The following is a 27,384-nucleotide window of genomic DNA, read 5'->3' as shown; positions in this document are numbered from 1 at the left end:
TCGTACAATATTTGTCCTTTTGTAGCTGGCTTATTACCCTTTGCAAGGTACTTCAAGGTTCATTTGTGTTGTAGCATGGCTCAGAATTTCATTCCTTTTTAGACAGAAGAATATTTCATTGCATAGACCACATTTTGTCTATCTATCAATTGACATTTGTATTGTTTTCATCCTTTGACTATTGTGAATATTGCTGCCATCAACACTGGTGTACAAATACCTGCTTGAGTCCCTGCCGCCAATTATTTTGGATATGTGCCCAGAAGTATAACTGCTTATTCATGTTTTTTTTTTTTTTTGAGGCAGAGTCTCACTGTCACTCAGGCTACAGTGCAATGGTGCGATCCCAGCTTACTGCAACCTCTGCCTCCCAGGTTCAAGTGATTCTCCTGCCTGAGCCTCCCAAGTAGCTAGGATTACAAGTGTGTGCAACCACACCAAACTAATTTTTGTATTTTTAGTTGAGGCAGGGTTTCACCATGTTAGCCAGGCTGGTCTTGAACTCCTGACCTCAGGTGATCCGCCCTCCTTGGCCTCCCAAAATACTGGGATTATAGGCATGAGCCACCTTGCCCAACCCTAATCATGTGGTAATTTGATGTTTACTTTTATAGGAACCAACATACTGTTTTCCACAGCAGCTGTACCATTTTACATTCCCAACAGCAGTGCACAGGGTTCCAGTTTTTCTTAAATGTCTGACTTCTAAGGAACTGTCAAGCTGTTTTCTAAAGTGATTGTATTATTATACATTTTTCTTAGCACATCTTAATTTGTTTGTATCAATGTAAACACTTGGTGTGGTCAGTCTTTTTTATTTTAGCAATTCGAATAGGTCTGTAGTGATATTGCAGGGTGGTTTTAATTATCATTTCCTACTGACTGAGATCATGTTGATCATCTTTTCATGCATTTATTTATGTAGTAAACTCACAGAATCATAGGGATCACACTGTTTCCCATCCCTCAGGAACTTATGTCCTTAACTGCCTGATATCCAGTGTACTGAAAATCATTGTTTCATATATTTTATCTGTTTTTTTTTTAAATGGTAGTTTTAGGCAAGAGGATAAATCTGGTACTCTGTCTTGGCTAGAAGTGAGTTCAGATTTCCTGTTTTTGAGCCAAGGTTATTATTATCTGAAAGTTTTAAAACTAACACACAGATTCCCTCATTCTGGCTTTTTAAATCCACTCTTGAACCATCCAATAAAGATATTGCCAGATCTCTACTATACATCTATAAAAAGCTAACTGTTTTGTACTTTTAATGGGTTTATTTAAATGTGCAAAGCGAGGTATTTATTTACAACATGCTTACAAACTCATTGGGCAGAAAAAGTACAAATGTCTATTATATGACATTATAAACCAGGAGTCAGGCAGATGCACACATTTATTAAATAGTAAGCTGACTTTGTAAATGTCCACTTAGGGTTGCTCTGCACCAGGCTAAGCACTGGGAAACTGGTGAAAAAGACAATGTTCCTGCCATCCTGGAGCTTCCATTCTATTGAAAGGAAATAGGAAAAACAGGTAGTCAAATACATAAGTAGAATCATGTTAGATAAGCAGTAGAAGAAAATAAGATTTACTATCAGTCATTACATTAGGTATGTAATTAGGCTGATGGGACAAAAAAATTGTTTTGAGGCTAAGTACCTGGCGATTTTATATGGGGTGGTCAAATAAGTCCTAAGACCTAAATGATGGAAAAAACCATCCATGTGAAGATTCAGAAGGAAAACAAATGTCTAAGAAAAAAATGAATAAGGAGTGGAAAACTTGGCATGATCAAGAAAAAGAAAAAGAACGATGGTTGAAACACAACACATAACAGGGAGGGAAGTCTCAGGTGAGGGAGGCTAGCATAGAAATACATAATTTCTCTAAATTCAAAGAAAAATATTTAGAGGGTTTTAACCAATGAAGTGACAAAAACCTCTTACAAGGTTTTTTGCCTTTCTTGTTGTCTTTATTTAAGATCATTCCAGTATACATGTGGAGAGCCAGCAGAAGAGAGGCAAAAGCAATCAGTAAAAGAAAAACAAAAAAGGTAAAGGCAAATTTGTAATTAATTGCAGCGTCCCCAGAGAAACAATAATGAAATGACATAAATGAGTAAAGCTCGTTGGATGTAATCAAAATGTACAATGTGATCGTTAGCAAACTGAAGAACATATTTCCTAAATATAGAAATGGCTACTGCTCAGTTTTAGCCAATTGTTGCACCATTAATTATAAGCACAATTTTGGTAGCTGTTGTCATCTTTCAAAGGTCTAGATGTTTAGATTTTTAAGATATTCTAATTTTACAATCCTGCATGGGATGCCTCAAAACGTCTGTGAGATAGGTTTATTCTGTGAGCCAGCAGTTTGTGGTCCCTAGCATCAGCTAACAATACAAAAGAGGTTGAAAGCAGGATGTGGGTACCTGGAAAAAGACTGGATGTGAAGTGTTGTGATTTTCACAGATTAAAAACTTGCCACAAGAATATAGGGGTTAAGAATTACTTCAATAAGAGGTGGAATTTGTGGTGACCCTTTAAAGCTATGTGAGCTACACAGGCAGAACACAATGGGGAGGGCATTTTAGGGCAAGAGGATGGCATGAGCCAAAGCAATGAGGCTTGAAAGCTCAAGAGATAGGAGAAGATGAGTTGATTGGCCAGCGCCAGAAATTTGGTAATGGAACAGAAGTAAATCAAGCTGGAAAGGTCACTGTGGTCAAATATGTTAATTTGGGTAACTTTGAAATTCAGTCCAGAATTACTGCACTAAAACCCCATATTTTCTGGTGTGATAAAGTCAGGGAGAAGTGGCTCAACAACTGTGTTTTATTTTGAGTCATTACATTAGGTATTTACACTAGCAGAGTGAAGAGTAAGAGAGAACCTAAGACTGGAGAAGAATTGAGTTGACATCATCAGATATTATTCTTACATGGGTAAAATTTCTGGGCATGCATTTGCATAATTGAGCATTTTTCCCCTCTCTTGTGTGCCAGGAAGATGTTTTTCTTTTACGTTGGTGCCATGATAGTAAGTATTCCATAGTGCTTTATTAAAGGCAAATTTAATCCTCTTCTTACAAACACAGCAGAGAAAATTCCCAGGGATAGAAAAGTCCTTGAATATTCAACACGGCAAATTCTCTTATCCCCGCAGCATTTATAATCAAGAGTAAGTGATGGGGACCTCAAAGAGGCATTTTATTAAGGATTCGGTCATTCTCCCTTGAATGTGATGATGAAAGCTATTCATATGATGGTATTTCTTTTAAACAGCTTAGATCTGTTAAGCAGAATCCTTACTACTGGTCCTAGTGCCCACAGGGTGCTGGACAACTTGTAGGTGGCTCTGGTAGTTAACAACCTCAGCTGCTGCCTAAGGTGCAACCCAGTTTGTCTTAGACAGTAAGGCTGCATGAGTTATGGTTCCAAAACCACTGGGTTATGTCAGGTCCCAACATACTCTCAAATATGACTGGTATGACTGGTATGACACTGCCACAATCCACTTCTTTTCCCTGCACCTCGTGCTTAGGATGTAAATTAGGTGATTGGCTCTAAGAAGCTGCAATTGAGTCATTGTCAGGGGTGTTGGGGGATGAGAGTCACAGGTAGTCACCTAGCTGCATTCTATTAGCCATGTATGGCTTTGCAGCGTAGGTGTCATGAGCTATAAAGGCTATAAATATATTGCTGCATTACTTCTGACGCCAGACACTCCTGCTACTTGTAACTAAATGGTAGCTCTCCATGCACGGTGGAATTTACCTTTTGAATAAAGATGCTGCCAGTGCCATTCTCTCAATTGTGGTCACTTGCTAATCCCCTCTAATGAGATCTTTGGGTAATGAGGCTTCTAAAAGAACACAAGAGGCCAGTGTTAGAGTAAGATGTAGGTAAAGCAAGACACACATGTCAGAAGGCTATCAACAGAAAATACCAGGGAAGACACAAGAAAGATAGGGCAGAGGAGTGCACCAATAATTCTGTTCTTGAAAAACCTGCATGTCTGCAGGCATGACTCAGGGATTTGATGTCCCAGCCTTTACAGAGATGATTGAGAAGAATTCCGGGGAAGCTGAAATGTCATACTTTGAAGACACTTCTGCAGATCTGTTCCCAGATCTGTACAATGGGATTTCTATAGTCACCTACTCATGCTGTATATTAAATCCTAAAACAAACTACCCCTTAACGTCTTCACATGGCAGAGATGCATTGGCCTGAAGTTTCTATTTTATTATTTCTTCCTGGCGGACAGAATAATGCTTCATCCCCAGAGATGTCCACATCCTAATTCCTAGAACCCATGAGTTTGTTCATTATATGGCAAGGAAGAACTAAAGTCATAGGTGCAGTTAAGATTGCTACTTAGCTCACCTTGAGATGGAGAGATTATTCTCGATGATCCATCTGGACTCAGTGAAATAATATGGATTCCCTTAAGTGGAAAAGTGAGGCAGGAGAGAGTGTCTGAGTGATGCAAAGGAGGAAGAATGAACCATCCATTGCTGGTTTTGATGACAAACAGAGGCCCATGAGCTAAGGAATGGAGCAGTCTCTAAAACTTGAAAAGGGCAAGAAAACAGATTCTCCTCTAGAGTGTCCATATTGGAACACTGCCCTGCCAACATGTTGATTTAGCACTATGAGACCCATTTCAACTTCTAACCTCCAGTGAGATAATAAATTTACATCGTTTTAAGCCACTAAGGTTGTGGTAATTTCTTACAACAGTCATAGAAAACTAATAGGCTCCTACTTCTACCTGTGAAAAATCTGCATTATAATATCAATTTAACCAGGTGAGTTTTCTGGGACAGAGACAGTTCTAGGAGAAGATTTTCAGTAAGCCCTTGTTTAGAGTTACAGGAAAATGATATCTAACAAACAGCCCCTTCTAGGCTCAACTCTTGTTCTGCTGTCCCATACACCCTAGTCCTATAGCTACACTAGACTGCGATTTTGTGACCAAGTCATGTGTCATCACACTTGGCATCTCCATGCGTGCTGCAGTTTTGCCTGGAAGGCTCTCCTCATGCACCTGCCCCAGCAGTTACCTCTCTGTGCCCAGAAATTTTCTATTTGCTCTTCAAGGCCCAGTTCAAACACCACCTCCTACTATGTTTACCATTTTTCATCTTGGGAAAAAAATAACTTTTCTTTCCTCTATGGCATGATGCTAATGTCAAAGTGCACGTCATCCATTTGCCTCACTTGAACGCAGCAATTGCATTTGGTGTGGTTGGTTTGACTGGGTTTGGTCTAATTTCCTTTCCTTCATTGCATAGCAGGATGGCATATATTACCCCTCCCTCTTGCAGAAGGTTTAGACATTAAGCCTTCCCTGACCTAGATAGAGGAAACGAGTTTTTCTGTTAGTAAAGATTCTGGCTTTGAGTTAAATAGGTCTGTTGTAAATAAGATGAAAGGAGGATTTGAAGAGAAACCACTGCTGCCTGAAAGAAACAAGGGGGGGAGATTAGATTTCCCCAAAACTGAGGAGACTGGAAGAAACAGAGAAGTTACCGGAGCCACTTGAACAGAGTCGTCCTGTAAGGGAGTGGGCCTGCTGCCCCGGTTTGCGCCTCTTCCATAAGATTTCAGAGACTGCCTGGAGAGAACAGGCCTGGTCTCCATCACCCACCTAGGAAGACTTTCATTAGCATCACGCATTGTCTGCCCTCAAGAGCGATAGAATCCATGCCATCACACTTTGTTTAGTCCTCTCCTGATGAACTTTTGTAAACAATCTGTTGTAAATTGCATGATGTCTCCCCACTCCAAGATAAGTTGGACCTGTGAATGTGACCTTACTTGGAAATAGGGTCTTTACAGAGGTAATTAAGATGGGTCTTTAGAGAGACACAGGGAGAACACTGTGTGATGACAGGCAGGACTGCAAAGGTATAGGTGCAAGCCCAGGAACACCAAGGGCCTCTGGCCATCCCAGAAAGCTGACCCTCCCTCAGAAGGAACCAGCATGGTTTACTCCTTGAACTTGGACTTCTAACCTCCAGACCTGTAAGGAAATAAACTTCCATTGTTGTAACCTGCCAGTGTGTGGTAGTTTGTTACTGCAGTCCTAGAAGACTCACGCAGTGAGTGCCCCTTATGTTGGGGCACAGAAAATGATGCCCCAACCTAAGGCACCTGGGCGTTCTGAGTGCCTTTGAAAATCGAAAGGCCCTAAGAAGTAAGCCTCAGAACCAAGGTCCCTTTCTGACCTATTCCCCTCTACCTGACTCTCTGATCTTCTTTCCAGAAGCATCAGGAGGGACTCTCTGGAATTCTTTTTATCTGACCAGCAAAGTTTCTTTCCAAAAGAAATGCAATTGTCTTAAGATCTCCTCCCTTGGGGTCTCATCAAATAACTAGGAAAGATCAATCACTAGAGAACAGACTAGGGTTAGTCATCACCGGGCCCGGACACTTTTCATTTGTTTTTCTGAGGGCAACTCCAAGAGATGACATGGAGGACTCTATCCGCATAATGAGACAACTTTTGTTCCTGTGCGACTCCACCATTCGCCTTCTGATGATATCTGCCTCCCACCTCCCATGTCCATCCATTCTCCCTCATGATTTACTGCCCCTAAAAGAATTTTCTACACTCTCCATCTCCACTCTCCCCTGTGAAAAAGGGTATATAAGCTTCCTTCTATAATACACTGGGTTATTGGATAATTACTCTGACTACTGCCTGCCTCCTCCATGTACATTAATAAATTTTGTATGCTTTTTCTCCTATTAATCTGCCTTTTGTCAGTTGATTTTTCAGCAAACCTTCATAGGACAAAGGGGAAGTTTTCCTTCACCCCTGCAACAGGGACAAAGATGACCCCTGTTTCTGCTGCCCTGGCTACAAGAGAACCCTCAGGGGCTCAAGACACTTTTGCTTTCATGGGCCTCTTCTTCCATAAAAAAGGTTAAAAATTACATTTTACAATTGCATTTACAATGCACTTACAACAGTATAAATATAAGGATGCACATATTAATATATATACTTAAACATTTTCTTCAACCTGAAAGGTCAGTTTTTTTTCTGATTTTAAAAGAAAATATTTTTTGGGGGTACTAGAAGTATTGTAGGCTATGCATAGGGGGCCTCTGCACCCTATGAGATAGTCAGTACTGGCTGCTACAGAGGCAGAAAGACTGAAGCTCCCTGAGATGATATACATAGGCACTATATGGAGATATCATTGACCACTGGTGTGTGTGTGTGTGTGTGTGTGTGCATGTGTGTGTGTATATATATTTTTTATTATTTTTTTTTTCTGAGCCAGAGTCTCACTGTCACTCAGCTGGGGTGCAATGGCACGATCTCGGCTCACTGCAGTCTCTACTTCCCAGGCTCAAGCAATCATCCCACCTCAGCTCCTGAGTAGCTGGGACTACACGTGCACACCACCACATCCAGCTAATTTTTGTATTTTTTGTAGAGACTGGGTATCACCATGTTGTACAGGCCGGTCTCAAACTCCTAGGCTCAAGCAATTCTCCCAACTCAGCTCCCAAAGTGCTGGGATTATAGGTGTGAACCCCTGTCCCCGGCCTAGAGTGCATATATTTTTGTATGTCTATTTTATAGTCTTCTTTTATATCATATTTGGTTGGTTATGCAGTTCATACTGTGTGTAATTTATTTCTATATGAAAAAGCCCTCAGTGTAGTAACGCATTAGGCAACACTTTCACACCAAGTGTCAAGCAGTGCTATGTGCTACTGAAACAACAAATGCCATAAATCTTATTTTATATGAATTGCTCAGTACCTAAGCAGTGTCTTATACATAGTAAACATTCAGAAAATGTCAGATAAATAAGCAAATGCATAAATTGAGCATGAATATTTCTAATTTGTATACAAGATCATTAATAATTCATCAATAAATGGTAATTGCTAACCATATTAAGAAGCAAAGACAAGAATACTATACAATTAAAAACTACTTTGTCTTAATATTGTTTAAGGCAAGGTTTGCTCTAAGATATTCTAGGTAGGGTTCGCCTCTTTAGTTCATTCATCAGAAATGTTCTTTTCCCAAGAGAGTCCTGGGCAGAACTGAGATGTGAGAATTATGCACCACAGTTTTTAGATGTTCAGCTTCACAGTCTTCTAGCAATTACCACATAAGTGACCTTCTCTAGGTGAGGAAAGCACTTCGATCCCTCAAAGTCCGGTATAACTTAAAGTTCCTTCACGTAACCTTCTCTTCCATGTACTCAGTAGACAGTTATGAGCAAGTTACATCTTTTCTCACCCCAGGGCAGGGTGAGGGGAGGGTATAGAATCAATTCAAATCAATTGTTTCTGCTCCATTAAGACAAAAAGTGTTCTACTGCATATACAGGATCACATAGTTGAGTCAGTTGAACAATTACTGCATTTATATATGTTGCCTGAATGTCACTGGAAACATACAAGGGAAATAAAGGGTTGATCAATTTAAGGGGCATCATTTGCTGGGGAGGAGAGAGAAAGTATATTTAATAGCTCAAAGATAATAAGGTGTCATGAATCATTGAAAATAATGTGTATAGAAAACATAATCTGGCAGGGTTTATTAAGGTGATCTAACTTCTTTGTGTGTATTACATTAAAAATGATTTGGCCTACTTCCTTCCTAAGAGACCCTGTCTACAGTCATGGTTAGGCATGTCTTCCTCTTGGCTCTCAGAAACCGCTTTACATTATGTAACTTGACTGTCATCAAGCTCAATTATAACTACATTCTGTCAACTGGACTCAGCATTCTTAGACAAGAGATTGCATCTTATTTTACAATGAATTGCCCAGTAAGTAGAGGATTGTGCATAGTAGGCACTCTAAAAAAATTTGATAAATAAGCAAATGCATAAATGAATCATAAATTAAAATTGTAAATATACACGAGATTACCAGGATGATATTTATAGTGTTGTAGTCACCCTATAAAAGGAGGCCTTCTGCAATAGATCTTGCAATTACATTCATTTGAATTGTGATATCTTTATTAAGTATACTAATTATGTGGGGACCTTGTATAAAATTAAGACTCCCAGATTCTCAAACATTATGTCAGTAGGTATGGGTTGGACTCCAGGAATCTGCATTTGAACAATGAAGCCCAATGTTTGATGAACAATTGAGAAACACTGCTCTAAATAGCAGGTTCTGCCATTGTGCATTTGATTGAACATTTGGTTATGATTTACCTTTTCACTGCTATAAAAATCCCCCCATGCTCTTCCTATTCATCCCTCTCTCTCCCCTAACTCCAAACAATCCTTGATCTTTTTACTGTCTCCATAGTGTTGCCTTTTCCAGAATGTCACATAGTTGGAATCATAGAGTATACAGCCTTTTCAGTTTGGCTTCTTTCGCTTAGTCATATGCATTTTCAACCTACCTTTTAACATATTATCCTATAGGGTATTGGGAGATTTGCACATTTTTTAGAGAAAAATCTATCTTGGCAGGGTGCAGTGGCTCATGCCTGTAATCTCAGTACTTTGGGATGCTGAGGCGGGCAAATCACGAGGTCAAGAGATCAAGACCATCCTGGCCAATATGGTGAAACCCGTCTCTAATAGTACAAAAATTAGCTGGGCGTGGTGGCATGTGCCTGTAGCTTGATGAACAGGTTTTATTTTTCCTTTGCGGACTTCAGCCAGTGATAGAAACAAAATCTTTTCCAATACCTTTTTAGTAATTGTACCACCTGACCATATAATAGGTGCTCTAAAAATAGTTGTTATTGTTTTTCTGAAGCCTTTCATGGTGAAATTGTGCATTTGGATGATTCGGTCAAATTGGGTTTTGTATTTCTATGTTGAAAGGGAGATTTTATTTATGGATGTACCACAGCTATTTCCAGTTCTTCACAGGCTACGCTTTCACATCACAGGTTACTCTTTACCGTCCTGCAATTAGTCAGAATCACATGACTGGCTTTGGCTAATAAAAAGTAGAAGAGATGTATTTCAGAGTTGGTACACCACTTTCCATGCACACTTATTCATTGGTAAATGCTTGTTGGAATCACAAAATGATGGTGACTCATTCATCCCTGATCCCTAAGGAACATAATCTTTCTCAGCCAATCTGTATCTGTCAGGAGACATGAGCAATAAATACATTTTATTTGTATTTGTTTGGATTTAGGGGAGAGAGAGGGATGAACAGGCAGAGCATGGGGGATTTTTATGGCAGTGAAAATACTCTGTATGAGACTATAATGGCGGACACGACATCATGCATTTGTCCAAACCTATAGAATGTATGACACCAAGAGTGAACCCTAACGTAAAGTATTGACTTTGGGTGATAATAATGTGTTGATACAGGTTCATCCATTGTGCGACTCTGATGGGGGATGTTGATAGTGGGGGAGGCTGTACGTGTGTTTTGCTGAGAAACTAGATTGCTCTCAAAAGTAAAGTCTTCAAAAAAATTGTGACAATTCATGCAATAAAGAAACTATACATTTTCACAAACTTTAAATTCACAAAACTTATTCATTTTTTTCTGAGATGGAGTCTTCCTCTGGAGAGGGAGGCTGGAGTGCAGTGGCACAGTCTCAGCTCACTGCAACTTCCGCTTCCCGGGTTCAAGCGTTTCTCCTGCCTCATCCTACCAAGTAGCTGGGATTACAGGCATGCGCCATGACGCCTGGCTAATTTTTGTATTTTTAGTAGAGATGGGGTTTCACCATGCTGGCCAGGCTGGTCTCGAACTCCTGACCTCAAATGATCCACCTGCCTCGGCCTCCCAAAGTACTAAGATTACAGGCGTGAGCCACCGCGCCTGGCCCACAAAACTTACTTTTTAAGCAACGCTATTAACTTCCTAGATAATTGGCATTGCCTAATATATAGGACATCTCTTGTGCCACTCAGATCCTCACAGTTCCACTCCTATTCCAGCCACTGCTGCAGCAGCAAGTATTTCCTCTTTGCTCTGACTAGCTTCCCTCAGGTGCACGTTAACAGCTCCAAGCTTTGGGGCTGCACCACTTCCCCACTCACTTCCTACCCTCAGCCTTCTTTGATGCCTCTGCAAGGGACCCCCGTGGGACTTGCTTGGTCCTTAGAATGAGCAGCCCAAAAGTACAGTATGGGGCAGTTAGGGCCATGGGGCCACCTTTGCACAAAGGGTGATAGATAAAAGTTTTCTGTGTTCATCCCTAGGTAGATAGTTCTCAGACACTTAGAAAGTTCCATGGGGCCAAACACCAGACACCTGCGGGTGTGGACAGTGTGATAACACATCTCTGCCCACTTCTCTGTAATTCTACTCTTTATTCCAAATCTCTGGAATCACTTCCAAAGTAAACTGACATGAAATTGGCTAGTCTGAGTTTAGTTGTGTTTAAAAATAAAATATGCACCGAATTTCAAAGACTTCATATGAAAAAAACAATGTAAATACAGTACTTCTTAATATTTGTTATACTGAACACATGTTAAAGTAATATAAGGATATATTCAAATAAAATGTACTATAAAAATTAAAATTTCACCTGTTTCTTGGTATCATTTTTCTTATCATGGTTACTAGAAATTTAAAATTAGATCAATGGTTCACATTTCTATTGGATAGTGCTTTCTTCAACTTTATGCAATAACGTACTTTCTTGCAATAAATCATCTTTCCCTTTTATTTGGCTTACAAGTAATTAGGTGCTTGGAACTAAAGGACCTAACCAGTAAGTCTACCAGGACAATAGGTAAGAGGTGATTATATGTCTCATTTTATCTTCACTATGCTCATTCAGTTAACATTAACTGAGAAATCAAGAAGTACAAAGACAAACCATAGCTCACAGTAATTCTCTAGGTCAGTGGTTCTCAACTCCAGTTGTAAATGAGAGCCATATGGGCAGCTTTTTATAAGCTTGTGAGGATGGGGCTTCACTGCGTACCATGAAATCAGGATTTCTAGGGGGTTAGGCCCAGGTGTCAGTATAGTTTAGGACCTTCCCAGGTGATAATAATGTACAGCAGGTGGAGAATCACTAGCACATCTTATCGACATCAGATTTGGGAAAATATATCTATCAATGAAAAATGATGGCCATAGCATTACTTTTTACATACTTGCTTCTGAGCATCTAAGACTATAAACTTTACCTCAGTTTCTGCAATATTCCATTCAATACTGTTTAGCAAAATTGACTCGCTTGCCCAGCTCATGGCCTGTTGATATTCTTTGGGTTTTAACAATAAAACTTGTTTTCTTCTGCATGTGGAGAAGACAAATTTTCCCAAACCTCTTTGTGGCCCAGCTTAGTTGCTTATTAGTATAATTATTAAAAGCACAATATAAAACTTTCCTTTTTAAAGTCTGACTGGTTCTTAATTTTGTTGAAAATTGTCAGGAAAAGGGAGGTGTGGAAACACCAACAACCTCGTTATATTAATGAGCCCAAAGTTCCCTTGTCTTTTATGTGCATAGCTTTCACATGGTTATTAAATGTACAGAATTTAGAATTATTCTATGACTGGAAGTCTTCTTAGAGACAGCAATAGCATGTGTCATTAGAGCAATGGCTCCCAAGTTTTAAGTGCCTCTGAATCAGCTGGGGCTCATGTTAAAATGCAGACTCTGCTTCAAGAGGCCTGGAGTGCGGCCTAAGACTCTGTTTTCCCTCCACCCTCCAAGGTGATGCTCATGCTACCAGCCCCAAACAACAAGTTAAGGAGCAAGGGTTTAAAACTGAACTATAACATGAAATTGCAATTGCCAGAGTCTAGATTCTGTTGCCACCAGTGGGTGACATTGGGCAAGTTACTTAATCTCCTTAGGTCTCAGTTTCTTTGTCTCTAAAACAATACTATAGTGGCAATCATGAGGATTAAAATGAATACGTCACATATTGTACTTCGAATGTTGGCGCTATACCATGTATTTAATAAAGGTGGTTTTATTTTATTATTACTACCATTATGGACAAGTTTAATCCTCTACTTTTAAAACTGGCCCAACTGTTCCACAGAACCGATATTTACAGTTTTAAATAATCAAGAAATTAACCCTCTGTAGTCTTACAATTTGTAACTTACACTTGCCTTGTCTGAGTTCCTTCCTCAGAAAAGGAGCTGCTGAAACTCGCTAGATCACAGCATACAAACAAGAGGCAGACCCCTCATCCATCGTGATGACTTCTTCACCCCTCCTCAATTTCTGATTCCCCTGCACGCAGCTACATCCCCTCTCAAGCTATATAAACCCCGAATTTCAGTCAGCTGGGAAAGACGGAATTCAAACTGATCTCCTATCTCTTTGAGTGACTTCACCCAACTAAAACGCCTTCTTCTGTGGCAATACTCATTGTCTCAGTAATTGGTTTTCTGTGTGGTGAGCAAGGGGCCCTAGACCGACCTCCTGGTGTTTTGGTAACACTTTTTCAGCTGTCAAAAATGTGACCCAAAGAAAGAAAGTAATTTACCTAAGGCCATGCGTTCAGCTAACAATAGAACTAGCTGGGATTTTAGCCCAGATTTCAAAACCCTTAATAAACTGCGTATTCCTCTACAGTAGCATTCCATTTACAGCTAAATGACTTTGGACAATTCTTTACTGTAGTCTTTGTTGTATTTTGTGGTAATTATTACCTGCGGTGTTTTAAAATATATCAAAAAATCCTTTAGAACTCCTTTCAAAGGGTGTAGCCTGATTACCCTCCCATTGAGTGTGGGCTGGAATTAGTGACTCATTGCTAACGAACACAGTAAGGTAGGAGTAACATGCATGACTTCTGAGACTAAGTTATCAAAGGCACTCTGGCCTCCTTCTTGCTCTCTCTTACATCACTTACAATGGGAGAAGCCACGTTGTAAGGACACTCAAGTATTCCTATGCAGTGGTTCACCTGTCAAAGAACAGCTGGCAGGGAAAGAGGGCTTTCTGCCAATAGCCACATGAAGGAGGAATGTTGGAAATGTATTCTCTGGCTCTACTCAAGCCTGAAAATCGCTACAGCCCCAGCAGACATCTCAACTGCCACCTGATGGACCTTAAGCCAGAACCAGCTAGTTAAGCTTCTCCTGAATTTCTTGCCCATAGAAACTGGGATACGTTTTCATTGTTTTAATCTGCTAATTTTTGCATTAATTTGTTATGTAGCAAGAGATGACTAGTGCGTTATTTACTTATCTGTGTACTCCAAAAGATTGAAAGCACAGCATCTGTCATAGCATGCATTAATCCATTTACTCATTAAATTACTCATTCACTCTCACATTCATTCATCTACCTATCAAGTATCTATTGATATCCCACTGCATCCACAGTTGGTTCCTTCTGGTGGGTTCTTGGTCTCGCGGACTTCAAGAATGAAGCCACGGACCTTCACAGTGAGGGTTACAGCTCTTAAAGGTGGCAGGGACCCAAGGAGTGAGCAGCAGCAAGACTTATTGTGAAAGAACAAAGCTTCCACAGCAGGGAAGGGGACCCAAGCAGGTTGCCACTGCTGGCTTGTCGGGGGGTGGGGTGTAGGGCAGCTTTATTCCCTTATTTGTCCCCACCCACACCCTGCTGATTGGTCCATTTTACAGAGCACTGATTGGTCCATTCTACAGAGTGCTGATTGGTCTATTTTACACACCTCTAGCCACAGAGCACTGATTGGCACATTTTACAAACCCCTAGCTAGCCACAGAGCACTGATCAGTGCGTTTTACAATCCTAGCTACAGAGTGCTGATTGGTGCATTTTACAATCCTCTTGTAAGACAGAAAACTTCTCCAAGTCCCCACCCGACCCAGAAGTCCAGCTGGCTTCACCTCTCACCACAACATCTCAGCTGATGCTTCTAGATGTTGGGGATACAATGGTTAAACTTGATACAGTCTCTATTCTTAAGAAATTTACAATCAAGGAGACAGATATATAGTCAATAAATGACAAATGACTTGAGGCAGAACACAGTAAATACGGTGAAATCTTAGTTATTATTGTTTTCAAAATATGCTAATTATGGCCAGGTGTGGTGGCTCACATCTGTAATCCCAGCACTTTGGGAAGCTGAGGTGGGCAAATCACTTGAGGCCAGGAGTTCAAGACCAGCCTACTAAAAATACAAAACTTAGCTGGGCGTGGTGGTGCACCTCTGTAATCCCAGCTACTCTTTGAGGCTGAGGCAGAAGAATCCCTTGAACTCTGGAGACTGAGGTTGCAGTGAGCTGACATTGCACCACTGCACTTTAGCCTGGGTGACAGAGTAAAACTCTGCCTCAAAAAATTATTAAAAAATAAATAAAATGAATAAATAAATAAAATATTACTAATTTTGCTGATGTAATCCCACTGAGTCAAACTTTGCCTACTCCCTCCCTGGGCTCAAAGCAAGAAAGTCTAGGGTAGAGTCATAAGCTTGTGATGATGCTGTCCAGAGATATTTGTTTTGGTTTTGTTTTTTATTCCCTAGTAAATTAACAGACAATGATCATCAGCAGAGGGAGCATTACTTTAAGACAGGCATCCACAGCCCACATGCATCAAGATAGAAGTATACAAAAGCATTGACGGCTGTACACATATTCTTGTCCCCACCAAAAAATCTACCAGAATTATTTAAGCCTTTATTTCTAATTGTTTTTATATACTGCAAATCAAGGGAGGGGCAGATATGTCAGTTAACACCAAAAGAAGCAAAATCCAAATTGTGAAAAAATATACGCAAAATGATGCAGATTCTTTAACAAATTAATTACCAAAGAAAAGAGAAATAAATGAGAAAAGATAGGACATATTAATAGATTAAAAATAAAAGACCTGAAAGACATAGCAAACAATTGCAATTGCTTTTATTCGGATTAAAAAGAAATTGTAAGAGATAGGGTTCTCACTATTTTGCTCAGCCTAGACTGGAAGAACTCCTGGCTCAAGCAATTCTCCTGCTTCAGCCTCCTGAGTTGCTGGGACTGCAGGCACTCACAGGCACGCACCACCACGCTAGTTTATTTGGATCTTAATTCAAACAAACTCATATAAGAGAGAGGATAAAGGGAGAAATAGATGTGTACTTAAAGAAAATTATGAAAGCATTAAGAAAATGTGAACGTTGACTAAAAATTTAATAATTAAAAAATGCAGTGTTTTGCTTGTTGTTTTTTCATGAAGAGAGCCTCTGACATTTAGAGAAATCTACTGAAATTATTATGGATAAAATAATATGATATCTGGAGTTTGCTTCAAAGTAATCAAGGCAGAGGGGAGGAGTGAGACAGGAAAAACCATGAGTTAACAAGTTTTGAAGCTGGGTGATGAGGGATGGGGAGAAAAATATTTTTTCTTACACCCTTACCTCATGGCTAAGGTCCTTATAAAAAATGACAGATTAACAACAGAAGAGCATACACATTTGCTTTTTGCAATATAATTTTGACATGTCACAGGGGCCTTTATAAGGACATTTATTTAAGTTTCTTTTTCTTACTGTTTCTGAACCTTTTTTTTTTTATGGTAGGGTTGATGAAGAATGGATTGTCATCCAGAAATATGGTAGGGCCAAAGAGGTGTGGTCTAATGGTAAAAAACTGGGGGTTGTCAGGAAGGTCAGGTGCCATTGCTCATACCTGTAATCCCGGCGTATTGGAAGGAAGACGCCGGAAGATTGCTCAAAGCCAGAAGTTTGAGACTAACCTGGACAACATACTGAGACCCTGTCTCTACAAAAAATAACAAATTAGCTGGGTATGATGATGCACACCTGTAGTCCTAGTTACTCAAGGGGCTGAGGTAGGATGACCACTTGAGCCCAAATGGTCCAGGCTGCAATAAGCTATGATAGTTACACTGCACTCCAGCTGGGTAACAGAGTGAGAACCTGTCTCAGTAAACAAACACACAAATAAACTGGGGGAAACTTAGCAAGGCCTGTTTGTTCAGATTCTTCTTTGTCTGTGTCTCTGCATCTTTGGAGGTAAGGACGTTCCTTTTCTATGGGAAGGCACCTCTTTCTTCTCCAGGGAAAGGTCAGAAAAATCTTCCTGGTTTCTATGAGCTCTTCAGGGGAGAAGGATGGGGGAAGGTCAGAAAGGCCTTCCTGCATCTGCCTTTTTCTTAAATATTTTCAGTTTAAAATATTAAATATGTCAGTGAGGGCTATTTTGGGGTACTGTTTCCAGAGCCCCATCATAGGTGTATGAGGTTTCATTGAATACTATTTTCTGCTTTTAAATATGTTTGAAATTGTAAAGAACAGTTTTTAAAATTCGAAGATTTTACATAATTGAAAAAAGATTTCCAGGTTTTCAAATGCCCTTTAAAAACCAAAGTATCAGGCAAGGATGTGGAGCTGAGAGCCAAGATTGTTTCCTTCGGATAAACCATGCTGCCTTGAGTGAACTAGGATCCTCACTCCTTCCTATCCTCTTTACTTGGCTGGCGTCACTCATGTACAGGATTCTCCTGGGCACTCAATCCATTTGATCCCTAGGGAAACAGACTTTTACCAAGTACCAACTAGAAAACCAAGAGTCAGGGTACTCCAGTGACAGGGAAAGAAAATGGAGCCCAAGAAACAGCTCAGAGGCAGGCTTAATCTGATTCAGCAGTTTAACCTCTTTCTGAGGTCAATTCAAAAGCTTATTTTATTTGAGAAGAACACTCTCTTCTGGGAACCTTCATTTGCAAGACAAAGGACAGAATAAAAATGAACCACCTAAACCCAAATGGCTGATTTGCTATTTCCTAAGGCTTTTGTAGGAGTTCAAATATAAAATGATACCTTTCCCACTGTTTCTATTACAAATTCACTTAACATTTTAAAATCTCTTTTTAATCCTTCAAGACTGAAAAAAAGAGACTTCCATTATCATACACATGGTTCTCAGTATAGGTAACTCTGCCTCTTTCTGTTCCCAGGTTTGCTTTCAATTGTTAGTCAATTATACAAATAAGTTCTTGGTGTTATTAAATGGATTCCATTTCAGATAAAACAGACTTTGTACTGCTAAAACCACTGGCATTGAGTGATAGCTATGTAAATGAAAAATAGGAGATAATTACTCTGGCTCTGCTCTCTGCGTTAAACTGAGTATAAAAAGTGCATGCAAAGAATAAACATGGCCACCACAATCACCTCCTGATGGTAAGATACCACCAAAGACATAAAATGCTCATTTAAAATTAAGGCTTTTGGTGGAACATGAGCATATAAACTTAAAAATGCTATTAAAAATAAAAGGTGGCATTAAGAGCATCAGGGTAGAGATTTACCAATTCACTAATGGTAATAAAGGTTATTTTATTTACAGAGAGCTCTTCTACATATAAAGTTTCCACTTACGTCTACATTAATAATATTGATTGCTGTTATTATTGGTAACATTAATGTATGTGCCAGGTACCATTCTGATGTGTATATGAGTCAGCTCATTTAATTTACATAACAATTTCACAAATTAGTTATGATTTTTGTCCCCTGTCCCCCATTATTTTTGTCAGGTAAGAGATCCAAGGCTGTGAGAGGACAAAACCTTCATATGTTGTAGAGTTAGCCAGGAGGGGAACCAGGATATAAACCTAAGTATTCTGACTCTAGTGTCTTGGCCTGGATCCACTGCACTGTTTCTCAAGCTAGTTCTCAACTCATGCACTTTGAGGGAACTGGAAGTCCCTACTCTTCCCCCTTACTCTGCTTCTGCAATTCTTTTCCTGACTGGTCAATGCTACAGGGGAAAAAAGGTTTGTTTGCTTTTTTCCCATTTTCTGGCAGTTCCATGGTATCAAGCTCTCCATGATCTTGCCCAGAAAGTTTCCCACAAAAGGGACTGAACCTTGGAGGATGCTTTCTACACTCTGGCTCTCCACCCCATGCTGCAAGTCTCTCCTGGACAAAATCCTCATCGGCCTCCTCTGAACACTCTTCTCAACTAGCTCCTGATTTTTAGGTTTCTGTGTTTGTCTCTAACCTATTCTACTTAAGCAAAAATCCTGCTAAATCAGTTTAGCCTTGATCTCCCATCTTCAATGTCTTATCACCCTCAATATCTGATTGGGTTGTTTATCTTTCACTGTCCCCAGGCAATGTCTGATCACCTTGGACTTGCCTTCAGCAAGAATCCTATTAGGTCAGTTTAGCCAGAATCTCTCCCTCCCACTTTTCTTTTTAGAGAGAGGGAGTCTTGCTCCGTCACCCAGGCTGGAGTGCAGTAGTGTGATCTTGGTTCACTGCAACCTCTGCTTCCCGGGTTCAAGCAATTCTTGTGCCCCTGCCTCCTGAGTAGCTGGGACTACAGGCACACACTGCCATGCCTGGCTAATTTTTTTTGTAATTTTGGTAGACATGGGGTTTCACCGTGTTGCCCAGGCTGGGTTCCAACTCCAGAGCTCAGGCAATCTGCCTGCCTTGGCCTCCCAAAGTGCTAGGATTACAGGCGTAAGCCACCATGCCCGTCCCAAGCTACTGGCCCGGCCCAGAATCTCCCCTTGTCTGTGATGTTTCCTTTTAGTAATTTTCTATCTACTGGCCCACACCCTGCTCCTTAGCTGTAAATTTCCATTTTTCTTGTTATATCTGTAATATATTAACAGGCCTGATTTTGAAGGTATAGCTGAAAAGTCAATTGTTATTAATGCCAAGTTTAGGGAAAAGGTTGCTTTTGATAAAGATCAAAGTTGCTAAATGTACTCTAGAGTATCTTCTTGGGTCTTAACATTTTGGAGTCTGATTCGAGAATCTGTGAAACATACTCAGCCACTACAATGTATTGCACTCAATTTCAGGGGTTTCTCAGACTCCCAAAGCCCATCTCAAGGATCCCCTGGAGGCTAATGGACCCTAGTTAAGGTCTCTTTCTGTGATAACTATCCAATAGACACGCATCTGAAAGGTGACAGCTACTTCTATCAACTGAAGGCAGACAGTGCACACAGAATCAGACAAATAAAACTGCATATTGACCTGGGCCCTTAACAACCTTCCTCCCTCCTGGCTCCCCTCCAAATCCATTATGTTTGTTGATCTGAATTTCAAAGGAGTAGGACTTTCTATCTATATTTTGAAAGAGTCCCCCAGAAATGGAAGAACCACTGGTCTACTTTATATCGTACTTTATATCTACTTATCATTTTTTAGATACATAAGAAAATGGATGGAAAACTAATTAGAATCCTATTCTTACTGAAACTCAGTCTCACCAGCTGTGCAACCTCGGGTCAGTACTACAAACTTCAATTTCTTCATTTTTAAAATGGGTTTATGAATAGTTCTTGTACTATAATTGTTGGAGGAGTTGATTATATTAAGTAGTACAATATTTGGCACCCAAGAAATACTCAGTACATGTTTTCAAAATGTATTGATGTGAAGATACAGTGATACACATATTCTTATTATCACTGTGATATGAAAACTTACTAAATTCAAGGCAAAGATGAGAATAAGTTTAGGCACCAGTTGTTTCATATCTGAGGACAGACTGGTAGGAACTGGCTTAAATGAATAAAGCAGATCTATTTGTCTTGAGATAAAGAAAGGCCTCCGTGACAGCAAGAATTGATAATTTTGAAATTATTTCTTTAAGGAAGTCACTAGTTCTAATCATAAAGAGGCAACTTTTCGGAGAAGATCTTTTTATATTCATTATTTCATCTGAGCCTCACATACATTTTATGAGATAGTCATTATCACCTGCCTTTTTCAGATTAAAAAAAATAGTTTGACAGGAGTGGAGTGTTTTAAATTTGTGCTATTAATGTAAAGCACAAACAGAATTTGAGTCTCATTCACTGGCTCTAAGCTTCTTCCAAGAAAAAAGGAGAAAGGAGAAAGAAGAGGAGGAAAGGAAGAATAAAACCACAGAGGAGATTATTGTGTGAGTCTACTCAGGCTCTGAAAGCCACTTCTGGCCCCAAAATGAGGTAAAAACAACTAGTACTTCATTTGGAATTGTAGATATAAACTTGAATTTGAGAGAGACACAAAATCATCATCAAGTTGTTTTCTTCTTTCTTTGCAAACCAATTTTCTTTTAAGAAGATGGTATTTAAATTTTCTTTTTGTTTGTTGTAAGAGATGCAAATTTCCAAACAATTGAGTTTCTCACTCAGCAACTTTCTCCTGGTTGAAGAGAGTTTTCTTTAATTAAATGTAAACACATTTAGCAAATCAGTGTAGTAAGTGTCTAAAGGCCTCCTAGGATGATGTGAATTGTCATCAGACGTTTCCATCAGTTATGAGTGTTTGATTTGAATGCCAAATAATTTCCTTAAGGACCACGTCCTAAACAAAAGATGAGCTTGAATCAACAACAAACTAAATAGGCCATTCTTGACAATTACTACTGATGCACCAGGATGCTGCATAAATGCTGCACAGCCAATTAGCCCTATAACTCCTTCTAGGTCAGAGACAGGCATTGACACAATGAGAAAATTCATCCATTTTAGGTGACCCTGTTAAAAAGGCCAAAGGACACCAACAGAGGAATACACTTAAAAAAAATGCATTCTCATTGTTATCTACAGGCATCATTCAAATAAACACTGTAGCGAGTCTACACCATCTTTTACTTGCTTGTTAGATGTTAGGACATTTGCTTTAGAAAAGAGTATAATTTACCTTAATTTCAATATGAGACAGAATGAGAGGGAATGTTTTGAACATGTCTTATGTTGCTAGTTCTGCAGGTACAGTTGGGCCAAGAACCAAATGTCCCTGGTGTCAACAGTCAGTTAATGGGTAAATGGCCTATTTCCCAGTACTGAAATCTCTCAAACCTCTGCGCAGTTTCAGAATTTGGGATAAACTGGAAGCTACTGCTGACTATTTCATGTCACATATTTAGTGTTTTCTTCTTCAAGAAACAATCTACAGATGAACTTGAACATTTTGTGGGGCATCAGATCATTTAAAACTCTTTCATAAATAAATGAAAATTTATAATAAGAGGAAAATACAAGCCAGATATTCCAGGGCAGAGCAAACTCAGACAGGAGTTGGCAATTGAGAACTTTCCATCTTAGGCCATGAGGCTACATCCAGGCATTGGTGCGGTGTCTGGGAATGGAGAAAGAAAAGGGAATGTAAGATAATATGTTCTTAGAGACTCTGAGCTATTCCAGATATTGAGAGATATTTGCTAATAGGCCTCCCCAAATCTCTGAGTATGAGTGAGATAACAGATATTATTTCTATTTTTGGGGATATAATATCTGCTACAGGAGAGTTACAGGGAAGATCTTGAAGGCCAAAAAAATATGAATAACACACATTCTTACTAATGCTTCCACTCTTTTATAGAAACTGTTCCATTTAATCCTTATCATCACGATACAGTTTAGGTGTGGCCATCATCTCCATTTGATTGATGGAGAAAGAGGGTGGAAGGGCCAAAGGAACTTGCTGAAGGACCTACAGCAGTTGTTAAATGGCAGAGCCAAAAATCAGGAGTAGGGCCCCTGCCTCATCTTGAGCTTTTTCTTCATTAGCCACGCCATCACTAATCATTTGAGAATGCTAATTTAAGCTGGAGACCGAAGGAGAAATACCTCGAACCAATATATTCAGCCTATCCAGAAGTAATAACCAAATTAGCTCTAGGAAGTTGTCTACCAAGGTTTGTTGTTTTGTCTAATAAACATATCCTTTTATACTCATTGAGATATTCTGTACTGTTTGAAGTTATTTTCATATGCTTTATTTATCGTTATTATTTGTCAATCCCTTTGAAGGAAAGTCACCTTTTTTATCCCTATATTTCCTTCAGATTCTAACACATAGTAGGTGCTCAGCAAGATTTATTTAACTTAATCCATTAGAAATACTTAAAGATTGTAAAATGAAATCAGTGTTCCTTTTGCCTTTCAGTTATACACACAGCTCTATGTGATGATATTTTATTTTTATGAATTCATTTCTCAATTATGAAAATTAATTAAAATTTTCTGATTTCTCCTCCCAATATGATTTAGTGTGGCTTATACTACTACTGCAAAATTACACACTGAATAATAGTCATAAGAAAGGAGAAAAAGGATTTGTTAGGAGGAAAAGGATTTGTTAGCCACAAAGACTTATATTATTACTACGGCAAAACAAGAACTTTTTCTTTGGGCTTCCCAGCAGCCAGAGTAAAAAAGGAAAAATAATCAGATGAACAGTCTTTACAATCTGATGGAAGGAAGAACATTAACTTACCAAGAAACGACATTAACAAGAATTTACTCTGTGGGCGTTCCCATTGAGTGACACTACATTTCTTAGATGATAGTTCCCTTCACATAAAGACAGTTTTTCACACACTTTCAGCTAGTGATCTTGGTGGTATGACTATGAAGCTCAGAATATCAACTGAGTTTCAGTAGGAGAAGAATTCTAATTAGTTTTCTATCCATTTTCCTATGTATCTAAAAATGATAAGGCTATGATATAAAGTAGACCAGCGGTCCTTCAATTTCTGGGGGACTCTTTCAAAATATAGACTGAAAGTCCTACTCCTTTGAAATTCAGATTAACAAACATAGTGCATTTGGAGGAGAGCCAGGAGGGGGGAAGGTTGTTAAGTAACCATTTCCCTTTTGATTACAGCATCTCATTTTTCTTTTGAGGCATTATACCTCTCCTCTATCTTAGCTGTATGGTTTGAATGAGTTTGGCTATATCCCCTTCGTTACCTGAGTAGGGATATGACACAGTTCTGGCCAGTCTGAGCATTCCTCAGCAACAGGGCAATGAGACTCAACACTGAGCCTTTTGTTGGAGCTATTGAAAAAGAGGCAACCTCTCCATGCTAAACATAGTGTAAAAATAGGTAGTCAGCCTTGACTCCCTATAAAAAGAGGCAGCAGAAATATAGAGAGAGTGCCAGCCAATAACTTGATGTCATTTTCGGTGCATCTGGATTTTTCTGTATCTGAAGTAAGCCTGGATTTTTGAATTTAAATTAAAATTTTGATTCTTGCTATTGCAAGAGGCTTACTAACAATGGCTAATTATCAATATCTAAAATCATACAATTCTGCCCAGAGGAGTTTCATGATAAGCCAAGTTAGAAACCCACTGCATGAAATGTTCTTATGAAGTATGTTTTAAAATATATCGGCAAATACCTAAATTAACATATGGTACTATTGAACATTAGTTTATTCATAGAATTCAGTATTACTGAAAACTTTGAGATGCTTTCAGAACTTTAAAGGTGCCAGGATTATAGGTTAAAATTGATTTATCAGACTCTTAAAATAAAATGTTATTCATGTGATATGAATGAGTTATAGATTTGACAAAAAATATGAATCCCAGGTAGCTGGGGATAGAGGTAGAGCAAACCAATGCCTAGTTGGCCAGAGTCCCCGGATGGCCACATCCAGCTATAAGCAGAGACTCTGGGCTTTCACAGAAGGTAGCCTAGCCCTGAGAGGAACTACTGAGTAGGTCCATGGTCCTTAATGGCTGTGAAAATGATGACCAGTGTCCAGTATCTGCTGCTCCACCTTGACGCGTGACTTGTTCGAAGACAAGAACTGCCATCTGGCCATATGTCTCAAGAGCCAGCAGCCACATACAGACCTTCCCTTTGTGCATAAGGTGCACCAGTGAGCTTCTTACAGGGTGTGATGTAGAGCTAAAGTGCAATTTGTAGAGGGTGCTGTGCCTGGCGATGACACGCAAGGATTCCTGACATGCACAAGTCCAGCCAGCAGCCTGAAATCTAAGTCTCATATATTGATTTGCCTGCCTGTTGTCTGTGGTGTTTTTAGACGCATTTGTCGGATGTGCTTTTTTGGAGTCATCCAAGCTTCTTGTAGGGGCCTCTAATCCAATAAGGCAGTGCATTTTGTAAATTAGAGCTTCATTATTATTTTGAAACACTGGACGGGAAAAACGCGGATTGGATTTTTAATCCATTCATATTTTCACAATCAATTGAAAAGAAAGAGCTGTTACAATCTTTGAACATAATTTGGTATATGTTTTAAATTGTTATAAAATGATTTACATTATTTTATTACCTACTCGTATGAGTGAAGTTTCTTGTTAAAGATGTTTATCAAGAATTTGAAAAGATCATCATTAAAAAAGTCTTGATCAGATATTTCATGTAACCCTTTCAAGCATAAGATGAGTTCTTAAAAATAGGTTCATTCTCAATGGGAAGTTCAAGTTTCTCACTAATCATAACCAAAGAGATTGTATTTGAAAGTTTTATCCAATTCATATTTGTCCTAATACTTATATAATTATATCCAAAGTTATATAATATATAAAAAAGATTGTTTTCACTAAACCTCATTTGTATACTTCCACATTTTTCCAGTTCATCCCAATACATCATATACATGTAATTCTTGTGTTTAAAAAATTTTTACTCTGGTTGGCAGCCTCTAAAATGGGTCCAAATTATTCTCACCTCCTGTTATCCATACTAATTATTTATTCCTCTACCACTTTGAGTTTGGCTTACATGTATAATCATGAGATATTGCATAAATGATGGAGTATGACTTATCAGGTTAGATAATTAAAGACCGTGCAGCTTCTGTTCTGAGCCCTTTGGGATCACTTATTCTGGGGGAAGCCAGCAGCCATTATGCAAAAACGCTCAAGCTTCCCTATGAGAAGTTTCACATTGCAAGGAACTGAGGCCTCCCTCCTGCAACCACAGCTAACTTGCTTGATATGTGAGTGCATCATCTAGGAAGTAGAGCCTCCAATGCCAGACAAGCCTTCCAATTACTTCATCTCTAGCTGGCATCTTGAGTAAAATCTCATGAGATACCCCAAGTTAGCTAACCTGCTAATTATTCCTAACTCAAACAAAGTATATGAAATAAGTGTTTATTGTTGCTTTAAGCTGCTACATTTAAGGGGAACTTCATACATAGGAGTAGATGCAGGTACCACTGGATTTTATCACTATCATAGTAATACATTGCATTACTTACTACTATACCAGCAATCACTCTGCACTTAGCTAAAATTGCAAAGTAAAACAAAATTAAAGCACATGTTTAACATAGACCTAGACTCATCCACTAGTTTAGTGACTCATTTCCACCTATCACTCTTACGGTGGGCAAAAGTCATAATGTAGACCAGCAGCATTTCCTCATCTCATCAAGTTTTTATGGTATAATCTTTGAGGACCATCCAAATATGTCAAATCATTATGCTGTGATAATCTATTGCATGCGCTCCTTATAGAGCATTATAACTTTTTTTTTACAAAAAAATACCTATTTATTTATCTTAAAATGACAAACATTAATTGCATATATTTATGGTGTACAATGTGATGTCTTGATATATGCATACATTGTAGAAAGAGTAAATGAAGCTAACTAGCATATCCTTTACCTTACTGACTTATCCTTTATTTTTTGTGGTGAGAACATTAGAAATCAATTCTTTAGCAATTTTGAAATCTACTATATGTTATTATTAACTGTGGTCAACATGCAGTGCAATAGGTCACTAAATTGTGTTCCTTTAGTCTAACTGAGTACTCTTTGATCAACATCTCCAGATTCCCCATCCCACTTCCGCTCAACCCGCAGCCTCTGTTAACACTTTCTACTCTGAGTTTTGTTGAGATCTGCTTTTTTCAGCTTCAACATATAAATGACATCATATGATATTCGTCTTTCTGTGTCTGGCTCATTTCACTTAGCATAATATTATCTAGGTTTATCCATGTTGTCGCAAATGATAGAATTTTCTTCTTTTTAAGGCTGTACAGTATTCCATTGTGTAATATACCACATTTTCTTTATCTACTCATCTGTTGATAAACAATTAGGTTAATTCTATACCTTGGCTATTATCAATAGTACTTAAATGAACATGGGAGTGGAGACAACTCTTCAGCACACTGCTTTCAATTCCTCTGGATATACACCCAGAAATGGGATTGCTGGATCATTGGGTTGCCCTATTTTTTAATTTTTAAAAGACTCTCTATACTATTTTCCAAAAATCCTATACTATTTACATTCTCACCAACAATGTACTGTAGCGTTATAACTCTTTATGCCTCTTACATTAGGCTAGGGACCATCTTTATTTTTACATATGTCTATATCCCCAGTGGCTAGCAGAGTGCTCAGGATACAGCAGGTGTTCAATAATATCCTTTCAGTTATGTATTCTAATATGTATTTAAGTTTCTCATATGTATATATTAGTGATTCTTTGTCAGTAATAAGCATTTTTGAAAATCATTCAATCTATTAAATGGTACATAAGAGCTATTCTTTAATGAATCTGTTAGGCTCATAGTTCTAGTAGAGAAGCCCTACGGTTATCCTGTTTTTTAGTTGAGGAACCCAAGTCTAATAAAGATTATACAAAATTCCTCAAACGCAAATCTAAAAAGCTTGGGAGACCTTTGTGGCAGGTCTGTTTGATTCAGAGCCTACGTAGCTAACCACTATAC

At 38.9% G+C, this 27,384-nt stretch overlaps 1 protein-coding gene across 6 annotated transcripts in view; it reads right to left on the bottom strand.

The window, feature by feature from the left end:
• GRM7 (glutamate metabotropic receptor 7) overlaps positions 1 to 27,384 on the bottom strand; it is an 882,926-nt gene that overhangs the window by 711,407 nt on the left and 144,135 nt on the right. The window contains exon 1 of one of the 6 annotated variants that reach the window (XM_063806590.1): positions 21,908 to 21,980. The exons of the other annotated variants lie outside the window; for them this stretch is intronic. The gene's annotated coding sequence lies outside the window, so the exon portion shown is untranslated. Of the gene's footprint in view, positions 1 to 21,907; positions 21,981 to 27,384 lie in introns of those variants that run through there. 6 annotated transcript variants of the gene reach the window in all.

Source organism: Pan troglodytes, chromosome 2, assembly GCF_028858775.2.
Source record: "Pan troglodytes isolate AG18354 chromosome 2, NHGRI_mPanTro3-v2.0_pri, whole genome shotgun sequence".
NCBI lineage: Eukaryota > Metazoa > Chordata > Mammalia > Primates > Hominidae > Pan > Pan troglodytes.
This window is presented reverse-complemented; position numbering and strand designations above follow the sequence as displayed.